The sequence below is a fragment of the Scyliorhinus torazame genome, chromosome 16 (assembly GCF_047496885.1).
Source record: "Scyliorhinus torazame isolate Kashiwa2021f chromosome 16, sScyTor2.1, whole genome shotgun sequence".
NCBI classification, from domain to species: Eukaryota; Metazoa; Chordata; class Chondrichthyes; order Carcharhiniformes; family Scyliorhinidae; genus Scyliorhinus; species Scyliorhinus torazame.
The window spans coordinates 7124353-7136453 of record NC_092722.1 but is presented as its reverse complement, the minus strand read 5'-3'; the positions used below and the strand labels follow the sequence as shown (position 1 = coordinate 7136453).

General features: G+C 50.4%; 1 protein-coding gene across 5 annotated transcripts in view; it reads right to left on the bottom strand.

Annotated features, from left to right (window-relative positions):
- Positions 1-12101, bottom strand: part of casz1 (castor zinc finger 1) — a 750295-nt gene that overhangs the window by 208634 nt on the left and 529560 nt on the right. The window lies entirely within an intron of this gene.

Here is a 12101-nt window from a genome sequence, read left to right as displayed (position 1 = left end):
TTGCACGGATTAAGGGCTCAGGCGTTTTGTAATTGTAACTTGCTATTTTCGAAAGCTGAACCCCAAATCAAGGCCACGACATTCAGTGAGGAAGCCAATTTATTGTTTTAAGCAGGTCAGGCTCAAAAGGTGAACTTTGTTTCAGCTGCATTTACCTGTGTTTTCTGTTTTCTGAAATCGTATGGCGTTATCTCTGTGAAGTGTGCTGTTTCTCATATCTTATCCCCATTTGCCAGTAGGGGTCCTTCACCTCCCTCTGCTGATTGAACTGCTCACAGGGCCCAGGCAACGAGAGAGGGATTGCACTGGCTTCAAACCCTTGACTTCTTTCTGCACCCTGGCTTGTTTGATTCTCAAGCCTCTGGTTTCGTACCCTTCCCTCCCAGAGCCAGGACGAAATTTCACTGCCTCCTCTCGGAAAAAATAATCCCAGATTCTAGCCTGTCCCAGTTTTGCCTCCGCCTCTTACCCACATCGGGCTGGCTTAACACACTGGGTAAAATAGCTGGCTTTTAAAGCAGACCAAGGCAGGCCCGCAGCACGGTTCAATTCCCGTACCAGCCTCCCCGAACAGGCGCCGGAATGTGGCGACTAGGGGCTTTTCACAGTAACTTCATTTGAAGCCTACTTGTGACAATAAGCGATTTTCATTTCATTTTTCATTTTCATTTTCACATCGTGCTCTCTCATTCATTCCTCACGTTCTGGATGCCAACCAGCACTTTATTTTACAAGTGGAGATAATTCGGGTCAAGTCACCCTTGATCCCAGTCCGGTCACCCACTTGGGAGTGGCTACCTTTTTAGCTTTAATATTCGCACAACTCAATCTGGGGGCATTAGGAGGCACACTAATGCAACCTTCAGAAGCAGTCAATCAGATCTGGTTGCATCCTTCAAATCTATGGGCTAAATACTTACAGATGGTTTTTTTTTTCAGTAACTACACCTTGTCAACTGTCCTCGGTACTCTCTGGGGTATGTTGGCAAAATGTCATCAACAAAACTGATTGGAAAAGGTGTTTGTTTCTGAGGAATCAAATGCCTTCCGCAGCTGGGAGCATTAACCCCTTTGTTGCCATGAGGCACTGCTGAGAGTGCAGCTTGGGCTGGGTGCCCTGCTACATCTTTTTGAGGAGGGGCTTTTGCAAAGCCCCCTTTCCACTGGGCAGCCTGAAGTGAGTTGTGACGTTGACACACTTGGAGGTTCCCGTTACCGTTACTTCGTTCAGACTGTCAGTCAGGGCTGTCAGCTCAAGACCATCCGCCAAGCCCTGTGTTTGAAGTTCTCCCGCCTCAATGTTGTTTTTAAAAATAAATTTAGAGTACCCAATCCATTTTTTCCAATTAAGGGGCAATTTGGCTTGTTCAATCCACCTACCCTGCACACCACAGGGTTGTGGGGGCGAAACCCACGCAAACACCGGGAGAATGTGCAAACTCCACACGGACAGTGACCCAGAGCCGGGATCGAACCTGGGACCTCGGCGCCGTGAGACTGCAGTGCTAACCACTGCGCCACCGTGCTGCCCCTTCAATGTTCTTTGCTAACTATGTAGTTCAGTCACTTTTGTATATTGATGTTCGTCTGCTCCCCTGCCTTACCCTGCAGAGCGCCCCCTGGCTGACACTCAGGGTCATTCAGGATCAGTAGATGCCCAGCCCCTTCAAGGCCACTGTCAATACTGCTGCCAACAGGTCCTCACCTTCTTACAATCCGACAGTACAGGACGCCATTCAGCCCCTCGTACCCGTAGCAGGCTATAAGAATGGGTTGTTAGTCCCACACATCAACCATAATGTCTTTCAATTCTACTCTCTGCGTCCCCCCCTCTCAGCAACTCATTCTCAGGACGTTTCTAATGCGTCCTTTCCACCATCTTGGAATAATTGAAGAAATCACAGAAGCCTCAGCCCATCAGCACTGCCCCTTGAATATTATTTATTGAGGCTCCCCTTAGAGCAACGGCCGTGGGAACTGCGCCCATCAGCAACGGAAAAGTATCTTTCAAATAATAATAGAATGCCACTTTGAAATGTTTGAGCTGAAAACGGGAGCTGACGCACCCTGAAGAGAACATTTTGGTGCTGAAAGTGACATGCAGGCAATTTCACATTAGCGAAGAGGTTGGAATTGCTCTCAAATATCTAAAGTCTTGGCTCCACTCAGTTTCCTCGCACACTGGTGTCGAGGAGGCCACGGGTTGGAGCTCCACGCCAGGGCTCGAGCAAATGGTCTCGGCTGGCACTTCAGTGCCGTACCGAGCAAGTGCTGCATTGTCAGGGGGCGCGCACTGTCAGGCCACCATCTAAACAGAAGTGGCTGTGCGCCTGGTTCAGGTGCATTGAAATAGATTCCACTGCACGGGTTTGCGGAAGGGTAGGGATTTTCTCCCGGGGAAGTCTTGGCCAGCATTCACCACACCACCACTGGTCATTAGTGCTTGTGGGATCTTACTGTGCGCAAATTGGCTGCCACACTTGTCCGCATGACAAAGGAGGCCACACTTGCCAAGGGGGCGGCACGGCGGCATAGTGATTAGCACTGCTGCCTCAATTCCCGGCTTGGGTCACTGTCTGTGTGGAGACTGCACGTTCTCCCCGTGTCTGCGTGGGTTTCCTCCGGGTGCTCCGGTTTCCTCCCACAGTCCAAAGATGTGCAGGTTAGGTGGATCGGCCATGATAAATTGCCCCCTAGTGTCCAAAAAGGTTAGGTGGGGTTACAGGGATAGGGTGGAGGTGTGGGCTTAAGTGGTGTGCTCTTTCCAAGGGCCGGTGCAGACTCGATGGGCCGAATGGCCTCCTTCTGCTCTGTAAATGATTCTAATCGGTTGGCTTTAAAGCACATCGGGGTCCTGAAAAATTCTTTATAAAGGCACGTTCCTCCTTTACTTTTAAACCCACATTGTCTGAAGAAAAGAAGGAATTTTCCCTTGAACATGTGTGCAGAAGAAAAATGGGATTCAAAGTGTAAATACCCCCCACCCCCAGTGGACTCTGTTTGATCCCATAACACGGGGGATAAAAATGCGGGAGGAACTCCAGTGAGCTCTGTGTAAGAATTCCCAAATCTCCCAGATCCCTGTCGGGTGTCTCAGTGCGTTTGTTAGCCCGGGACAGGTTTGTGGATATTAATGCAGGGAGTATGTGAGCTGTTTGCACAAAGGCAGCAGCTGATGCCCTTGCAACATATAGAAATCGATGCATATTAATTACGTCCTTCTGAGAAAGGTTATGCTTTTAAGATAAAAATCAAGGTGAGCCGGGCAACAAGAAAGTTTGTTAGCTCCCGCTGATGGATATCTGTGCAGCCAATCACACTCCTGTTTGAGCGGGGACAAAATATTTTTCCAGCCCCTTGCCTTCACGAAGTGGCGGGACAGGGTTCGCTCTCTGCAGAACTGGTACCTTACCCAGCAGCGTCAGCGACGCCTCGGTGACGGGCCCAGGCTGAAGCATTCACTCGCTCCCTCTGCACTTCAAACTGAAGGGTCTTCAGAGGGTCAGCACGGTAGCACAAGTGGCTAGCACTGTGGCTTCACCGCGCCAGGGTCCCAGGTTCGATTCCCGGCTTGGGTCGCCGTCTGTGCGGAGGCTGCACGTTCTCCCCGTGTCTGCGTGGGTTTCCTCCGGGTGCTCCGGTTTCCTCCCACAGTCCAAAGACGTGCTGTTAGGTGGATTGGCTGTGATAAATTGCTTTTAGTGACCACAACATTTAGGAAGGGTTATTGGGTTAGGGGGATAGGGTGGAAGTGAGGGCTTACGTTGGTCCGTGCAGACTCCATGGGCCGAATAGCCTCCTTCTGTACTGTATGTTCTATGTTCTGTGTTCATATCCCCCCCATCCCCAGCCCTCAAGCCAGCACCTCAGCAACCTTCTAAGTAAAGTGTCCTTGCAAATAATGCTGGACCCCCCCCCCCCCCCCCCCCCCCGCCCTCCACTCCCCCACCCCCTCCTCCTTTCTGCTCAATCCCAGACAGCCAGATATGAAGAAGCATCGCAAATATATCCTCTGCTCCAACCCCGGTGAGCCATCAGCCTTAAACATGCCCTGATTCCCAGCCCTGTAGGAAGGTCACAATAAATGGTTTTCTGATTCACTGCCCCTCGAAATAATTTTGTGTATTAAAACCTGAATCCGCACTTTCTGGCCACGAAACCTTTCTTAATTATTCCTGTGTCCTTGGGACAGACAGCGATCCTTCACTGAAGCAACCCCCTCCACGGCCCCCCCACCACCCCCCCCCTCCCAATCTGTTTTCAAAGCATGTCTGTCCTTTATTAAATTGTTTTCTTTTCCACATTATCAGTTACCATGGCGACCTCATCTCTCGGATTATTTGAATTTCATTATATCTATTGATTTGGGAGCATTTCATCTTTTTTATTGTTTTTCTGTCAATTTTCAAAACGAATAACCATCTAATTTGCGTCAGTGCTGATTACGTTTGTCCCTCAATAGAGGTCGGCAGCTGTGCGAGGGAAACAAATCAATGGAAAAAACATCATAAAATTCAAAAGTACAATCTGCAGGAAATGGGTGACATTCCACCGTTGCCATGACAAAGTCATCAAAATTTTGCTTTGTTGTAAATTTTAAACCTGCTTACTTTGGTTAATAATTTATGCAATTTTAGCATTATTTATAAATTTTTTAATAAGAAGCCTGCAGCAAAGTGGCCATTAACAAAACACACAGCTGTCCAATCGCTTGGCACAGATCAATTTCATTTTTATGACATGATAAAATGCTTTTAAAGCAATTTACACAAATATGGAAAATTTCTTAGCGACTTCATTTATTCATAAGAGGGGCAGGAACTCTGTGTAACAAGAAGATGGCCTGGACTTAACTGGAATGGACTGAATGCCCTTCAAACAAGGGCATAAAGTTTCATTTCCAATGCACGCAGCCAAAGGCAATTTGGGATGCACAGTTAATATATAAAAAAAACATTACCATAGCGCGAGAGAAAATAACGGTGACAGCCCACCTCACTTGTGAGGGTGTAAATCCACGCTGCTTTTAACTACTGAGCATTTTTAAAATGTTAAATAACAGAGTTTAGTAGAAAGCTCAGCTGTCACTGGCTATTTTTATTGTAAGTTTTATTGCTGTGGATGACTTTTTTTTAAACAGCATTGCACTTTTTTCTGGGTTTTTTTTGTCTGTCACTTATCGAAACATTTCCACTGATCTGTCTTGTGTGTTTATATGTGTGTGTGTGTTTACATATGTATGTGTATATATCTGTATGTGATTGCATGTACATGTCTGTGTGTGTATGTGAGTGTATATATGTGTGAGGTATATGTATGCATGTGTGTGTGAGTGTGTGTGTGTATGTGAGTGAGTGTGTGTGTAAGTGTGAATGTGTGAGTGAGTGTGTGAGTGAGTGTGAGTGTGTGTGAGTGTGTGTGTGTGTGTGAGTGAAATGAAAATCGCTTATTGTCACAAGTAGGCTTCAAATGAAGTTACTGTGAAAAGCCCCTAGTCGCCACATTACAGCGCCTGTTCGGGGAGGCTGGTACGGGAATTGAACCGTGCTGCTGGCCTGCCTTGGTCTGCTTTAAAAGCCAGCTATTTAGCCCAGTGTGCTAAACCAGTGAATGAGTGTGTGTGTGTGAATGTGAGTGTGTGTGTGTGAGTGTGTGTGTGAGTGTAAGTGTGTGTGTGTGTGCAAGTGTGTGTGTGTGTGTGTGTGTGTGTGTGAGTGTAAGTGTGTGTGAGTGTGAGACAGGGATTTCAGCATCCTGGGTACTGTGTCTGAACGGGATAGGTCTCTGCTGGAACCTTTCTCAGTCTCGTACCTCTTCTTCCCTCCCCATTGCCCTTCCCTTTCACTTCCCCCTCCACCCCACCCATTGCCAAGGGCCTTCACTCTGATGGAATCAGTTAAAGGGGCTGAATGGCCTTCTCTTGCTCCCACCTCCCTTGTAATTTTCCCCACCTCCCTTGTCCCTGCCTTCAGCATGGCTTTTCCTGCTACTCACCACCCACCCAGTGTGGGTACCTCAGTCAATGCCACTCTGCCACTCGGTCATCGATTCACCCTCTCATTTCCTCTGCCCATTCTGATTGGCACCCTCCCCAATAGCAGGGCGGGAACTGGCAATTCGGGGGCCAGTAAATAATGGGCATGATTTGGTGGCACAGGGGCAGGGCGTCAACATGTAGCTCCGTCGTATGACCTGACAATCCTTACTCACTTCATTCACAAAGTGTGCCCGCCCCGAATTGGAGGATGGCGGCTCCCTGCTGCGGTTGGCTGGAAGTTGTGGCCAACTTGCCTCCCACTGGGGGTGGGGGTGCACTCTCACACATACATCAGCTTGGCCCAGCTAAATGGGCAAGTCGACCGAGGAGGTTGCAGCAACAGGTCCCGCTCAAAGATTAAATCATCCGGTTTGCCATTTGAGTGCACGGCAGACGGAGTGCAGTACTGCCGCTAAAATTGTTTTCCAGGTGTAACGTTAACCCAGCCCCGAGTCACTCTGACACAGTAACCCCGAGATGCAGCAGTCTCTTCAAATCAGAGAGATAAGAAAGAAAGGAAGCCTTGTTCACAGCTCAGCCAGTCTAACACCCAGCCTGGGGATAGAATCACCTGCACACGGCTCAGACTGCCCTTGTGTGGAACATTGCTGACAGAATCCGCATCAAACAAACAGGATTTCAGATCCACCAACCAGACTGAAGGACACAGAATTCCTACCCCTGCATCTGGGCTTTGCAACGGAGCAGGGGGGGGGGGGGGGGGGGGGGAGTGTTGATTATGAGGGGAAATCCTTCACTCGGACTGGCTGCTGCTACTGTGGATGCTTTCCACAGAACCCTAAAGGTAAAGAGGTTCCCAGCTCCAGATTCTGGAAACCCTGAGCCCAGTTTCTACCAGAGTCGTGTCGCCCTTTCGGATATTTCGAATGCGACAGGCGACCAGGTAATGAGTTCCTGAACCCAGTGAGACACTGGGGTACACACTGCTGGGGGATTGGGGGACCAGGCCAGGTATTAAATATTGCCCCGAGCAAAGGGGGCACTCAGGGGCAACGGGCTGAAATATTTGTGAGCTTGGTGGTAAACATCCGCGACACCTGTCGGGCGTCCAGTGCAGTGACCTCGAGACCCGAGCAGCTCGAAGTGAGTTTCTGGCACTTGCCCAGTTGTGACGCTTTCTGTTCTGCTGCCTCACCCCCTGGTCAGGACATTTCCTGCCTAATGAATTCTCCCTCACTGCAAGCCAAGCCACAGAGTGGTAAGGGCCTATTCACCATTGGAAGGCATCAGATACCAACTTCGCCCCCATCCGTTAACTACATGTACAGCTGGTTCCGCGAACAGGGGCACGGACCCTGGTTCATTGGTGTTCTCCCTCCTGTATCCTCCACTAGAGCCAGGCTGACCCGTCAGGTTGTTGCTCCATTCGGTGTAGACTCGTTTCGCGAATGTTGACCCAACTATCTCTTTAACATATAAAAGCTCCAGAGTGACTGGGAGAAGAGCATGATTAATCTCGAGTTGTGAGGAGAGCTTGGAAAAAGGTGGACTGTTTCCTCGCAACAAAGAACTCTCGCTGACCTCACAGATGTTTGCAGGATGATAGAGAGAAATTAATCATGGGCGGGCAGGAGATGGGCAGGTGGGCGGGGGCATGGGCAGGCAGGAGGTGGGCAGGCGGGCGGGGGCATGGGCGGGCAGGAAGTGGGCAGGTGGGCAGGGGCATGGGCAGGCAGGAGGTGGGCAGGGGCATGGGCGGGCAGGAGGTGGGCAGGCAGGTGGGGGCATGGGCAGGCAGGAGGTGGGCAGGGGCATGGACAGGCAGGTGGGCAGGGGCATGGGCGGGCAGGCGGGCAGGGGCAGGGGCGGGCAGGTGGGCATGGGTGGGCAGGAGGCACGGGTGGGCAGGAGGTGGGCAGGCAGGCGGGAGCATGGGCAGGCAGGAGGTGGGCAGGCGGGCGGGGGCATGGGCGGGCGAGTCAATAACCAGAGGTCAGCGGCTCAAGATCACTGGCAGAAGATGCAGTGGGCAGAGTTGTTTCAGAATCTGAATGCAGTGCAAGCTGACTTCAGCAGTAACCTTGCGAGGGGGTTGGACAGGTTATTTGAGGATGAGGGATTCACAGGAGTGCAGAGGAGAGCAGCGATGTGGGACGAAAGAACCGTCCAATCCTCGGCCGTCCTCTGTTGCACGATTGGCTGGAAGTAATATATCCAAGTTCATGTTTCAAATTCATGGTCGGCACGGTGGCACAGTGGTTAGCACTGTTGCTTCACAGCTCCAGGGTCCCAGGTTCGATTCCCGGCTTGGGTCACTGTCTGTGCAGAGTCTGCATGTTCTCCCCGTGTCTGCGTGGGTTTCCTCCGGGTGCTCCGGTTTCCGCCCACAGTCCAAAGACGTGCAGGTTACGTGGATTGGACATTCTGAATTCTCCCTCAGTGTACCCGAACAGGCGCCGGAATGTGGCGACTAGGGGCTTTTCACAGTAACTTCATTGCAGTGTTAGTGTAAGCCTACTTGTGACAGTAAAGATTATTATTATTATGTTGGTGGCTGCTCCCGGTGAGTCGGGCACACCGTGGGTCTGCGATCACCGTCCAATCGAATAGCGACGGGGACAGAAAACCTGGAGAGAATCGGTTTTCCCGCCCCTCACCAGTGACATCACGAGGTTCATGCCCACCAAGGGTCGGAACCTCAGTCCAATGGATTATAATTCATGATTCCCCCTCACTAAATATTCATATGCTGTCGACCTCAGCTGTTTAAAATCGGGATTCAGTCACGGGGCATCCTTCCGGGGGCGCAACGGTGTGTCAAACCCCCGGGGGAGAGGGTCATCCCCTAACACTGTCCCCTGGCACTGCCCCCTGGCACTGCCCCAATGGTACAGGTTGGCACTGCCACTGCAGCAGTGCCACCCTAGCAGTGCCAACCTGTGCGCCAGGGGGGCTCATTGGGGGGGGGGGGGTTCCATTAACGTGTGGTGGTGGGGGAAACTTGCAGGCATGGGGGGTTTCATGTACGGGGGGGGGGGGGGGGGTAGAGTACTGCCGATTGTCAGGAGACGGGGCGAGAATCCCCGATGATTGTCTGCGGAGCTTGGGGGGTGGGGGGGGGGGTTACGCTTCAATTCTGATTGGGCGCCCTGATCTCTGTGGAACCCTTGGCCAGCTCTATCAGGCCCCATCCCACCAGAGTGACGGTGTAAACCACACCCACTCATCTTGCTTCCTGAAAGAAACTAAGATCTGGAGAGAAAACCGTCTGTGTAGCTGGAGAGCTACACGCAAGTTTTTATAACAATAATAATAATCAGTATTAGTGTCACAAGTAGGCTTACATTGACACTGCAATGATGTTACTGTGAAAATCCCGTAGTCGCACATTCCGGCGCCTGTTCGGGTACAGGGAGGGAGAATTTAGCATGACCAATCCACCTAACTGCACATCTTTGGACTGTGGGAGGAAACGGGAGCACCCGGAGGAAACCCACGCAGACACGGGGAGAACGTGCAGACTCCGCACAGACAGTGATCCAAGCCGGGAATCGAACCTGGCACCCTGGCGCTGTGAAGCAACAGTGCTAACCACTGTGCTGCCGTGCTGCCCATTTCACTCTGATTTGACGCTTTGAAAAGGTATGGTAAGACTCCGCCTGGTAACCCTCTTTCTCGCTCCGCAGATGCAGACAGGGCTGCTCAGAGTGCTGAGAAAAACAGCAATTTCTGTTTCTATTTCAGAATTCCACAGTATTTTTACTTTTATGGGACTGGGGAAAGGTTATTCGCAGCCTCGAGCATCCTCTGCCATTATATAAGATCATGGCTGGACTTTTGCTTAAGCTCCTCTTTGCCTCCCTATCCTCATGTTCCTTCGATCACTCAGTGTCTAAAAATATATCAGTCTCTTGTCTTGAACATACTCAACAACTGGGCTGGGACAGCTCCCTGTGCGAGAGAGTTCCAAAATGTTCCCAACCCTCGCAGTGAAGTGATTTCTCCCTCTCTCAGTCCCAGATTTCTTCCCCTTTCTTCTGAGGGAGATTCTGAGCTCGACCCCGAATCTAGCCGAAGGTATGCAAACACCAAGTGTCACTACATACTGAGGTTCTACCTGTCCCCGGTGTTACGAAGGATGGGCCTGGCCCCATTGCCGCGGAACGCTTCAAGTAGTTGGACCGTACCGTACCACCGGTCCTTCGTGGAAAAGGTTTTGAAGAAAAACACCTTTGACCACAAGGCAATGAAGCAGTGGTCAGCACGTAATGTCCTCGAGGCCCTCGGGGAAAAGGAGACCGTGGAGGACGTTGGATGGTTCCCTGAGCAGACTGTCAGAGTCATCTGGCAGAACGCCTCATCACCAGAACTTTCAAACAAGCACCAAGACCTAGCTTGGCTGGTGGTGAGAAGGGCCCTCCCTGTCAGATTCTTCATGCACACCCGAAGGCTCTGCGCCGTTGCACGCTGCCCTCGGAGTGGCTGTGGGGGAAATGAGACGGTCCCACACCTCCTTGTGGAATGTGCCTTTGCAAAGAAGGTCTGGAGAGAGATGCAGTGGTATTTGTCAAGGTTCATCCCGAGCAGCTGTGACACAGGACTCTGTATTCTACGGACTGTTTCCAGGGACACACACCGAGACAAACATCAACTGCTGCTGGAAGGCCATCAACTCGGTGAAAGACGCTCTTTGGTCTGCCCGAAACTTGCTGATGTTCCAGTGCAAAGAATTGTCCTCGACCGAGTGTTGCAGACTGGCACATTCCAAGGTCCAGGACTACGTACTGAGGGACGCACTGAAGCTTGGGGCAGCTGCCGCCAAGGCGCAATGGGGAAGGTCCACTGTGTAAGGTCTTTCCAGCAAATGTACACCGGGGGGCGAGTAACAGTGTAAACCTCCCTCGGTCTGGGTCATTAACACTCCAATGTATAAAACAAACATGACAATGTAAATATTTAAGAAGGAATTGAAATGTAAAGAGTGACATGTGTATAATATTATCAAAATTGAATGGAAGAAAGTCAAGGCAATGTGTAACTCTGCCGGAAATGTACAGTCAAGACAATTTGAAATGTTCTGTAATGCTTATGCTAAATTTTATGAATAAAGTATATTTTTTTGAATAAAAAAAAAAGTTTACACTCCATTTTTCTACCTGCGAGCGAGGAGATTAACGGCACCAAGGTTTTAGCTGGGGCGGCCCACACAGGGAGCTGAGTTTAACCTGCTTGTGGACGTCTAGAATCACTCCCCCCCCCCCACTTTCCCAATCTACTGTGGCTGTCCGACAGTGAAGGCAGTGATTTAATGAGTACATCATTTTGAAATGAAATACCTCAGAAACTATCAACAGAGATTAATATCAAAAACAGTCCGCGCTTTCTCCTTGCATTTTAATGTCACTTTGGTGGTGGCAGCTGGATTAGATGAGGGAGCTTTGAGGGTTAACAGCCCCCCGGGGGGCTATCAGTGCGAGAGACGGCAGGCACTCTGCCGGTGTTCCTGCCTAAGATTTGACAACTGGCCCTAACCGACTGGCATTCAACCTTTAATGAGATTACTGCCGATAAACAGTCTGTCCCTTTTCTCAGCCGTGCAAAGGCTTCGCTCAAATGTCACTAAAAATTAATCCTGTGACAAATACTGTCGGGTCTGCGGTTTTCGAGAAGCAAAACTTTTACACTGGCTGCTGTCCATGTGCCTTTTATTTGTTGCCCCTCTCGCAGGAGCACAATTTGCCTGCTGGCTGATCGCAGCGATTGGCCAGCAGTGAATTTTATTCTGTTCCACAGACGACTCATCCTGATGAATTACCCCCGGTTTACACCATTCTTTTTCACAACACCTTGCATTTCTTTAGCATCTTTAATTTGACAACGCTTCCCAAGGTGCTTTGGAGGTGTATATTCAGCCAAAGGTTTGACACAGAGCCACAGCGGGATTTGAAGGTTCACAGATTTAAGGTGGGAGGATAGGGAAGGGAGAAGTCGAGATATCTAAGGGAAATTTAAACTATTGCATGGTTCGAGCTCAGTTGGTTCTGTACTGACCTGACTGTGTACCTGAGCGTATACCTGACTGTGTACCTGAGCATATACCTGA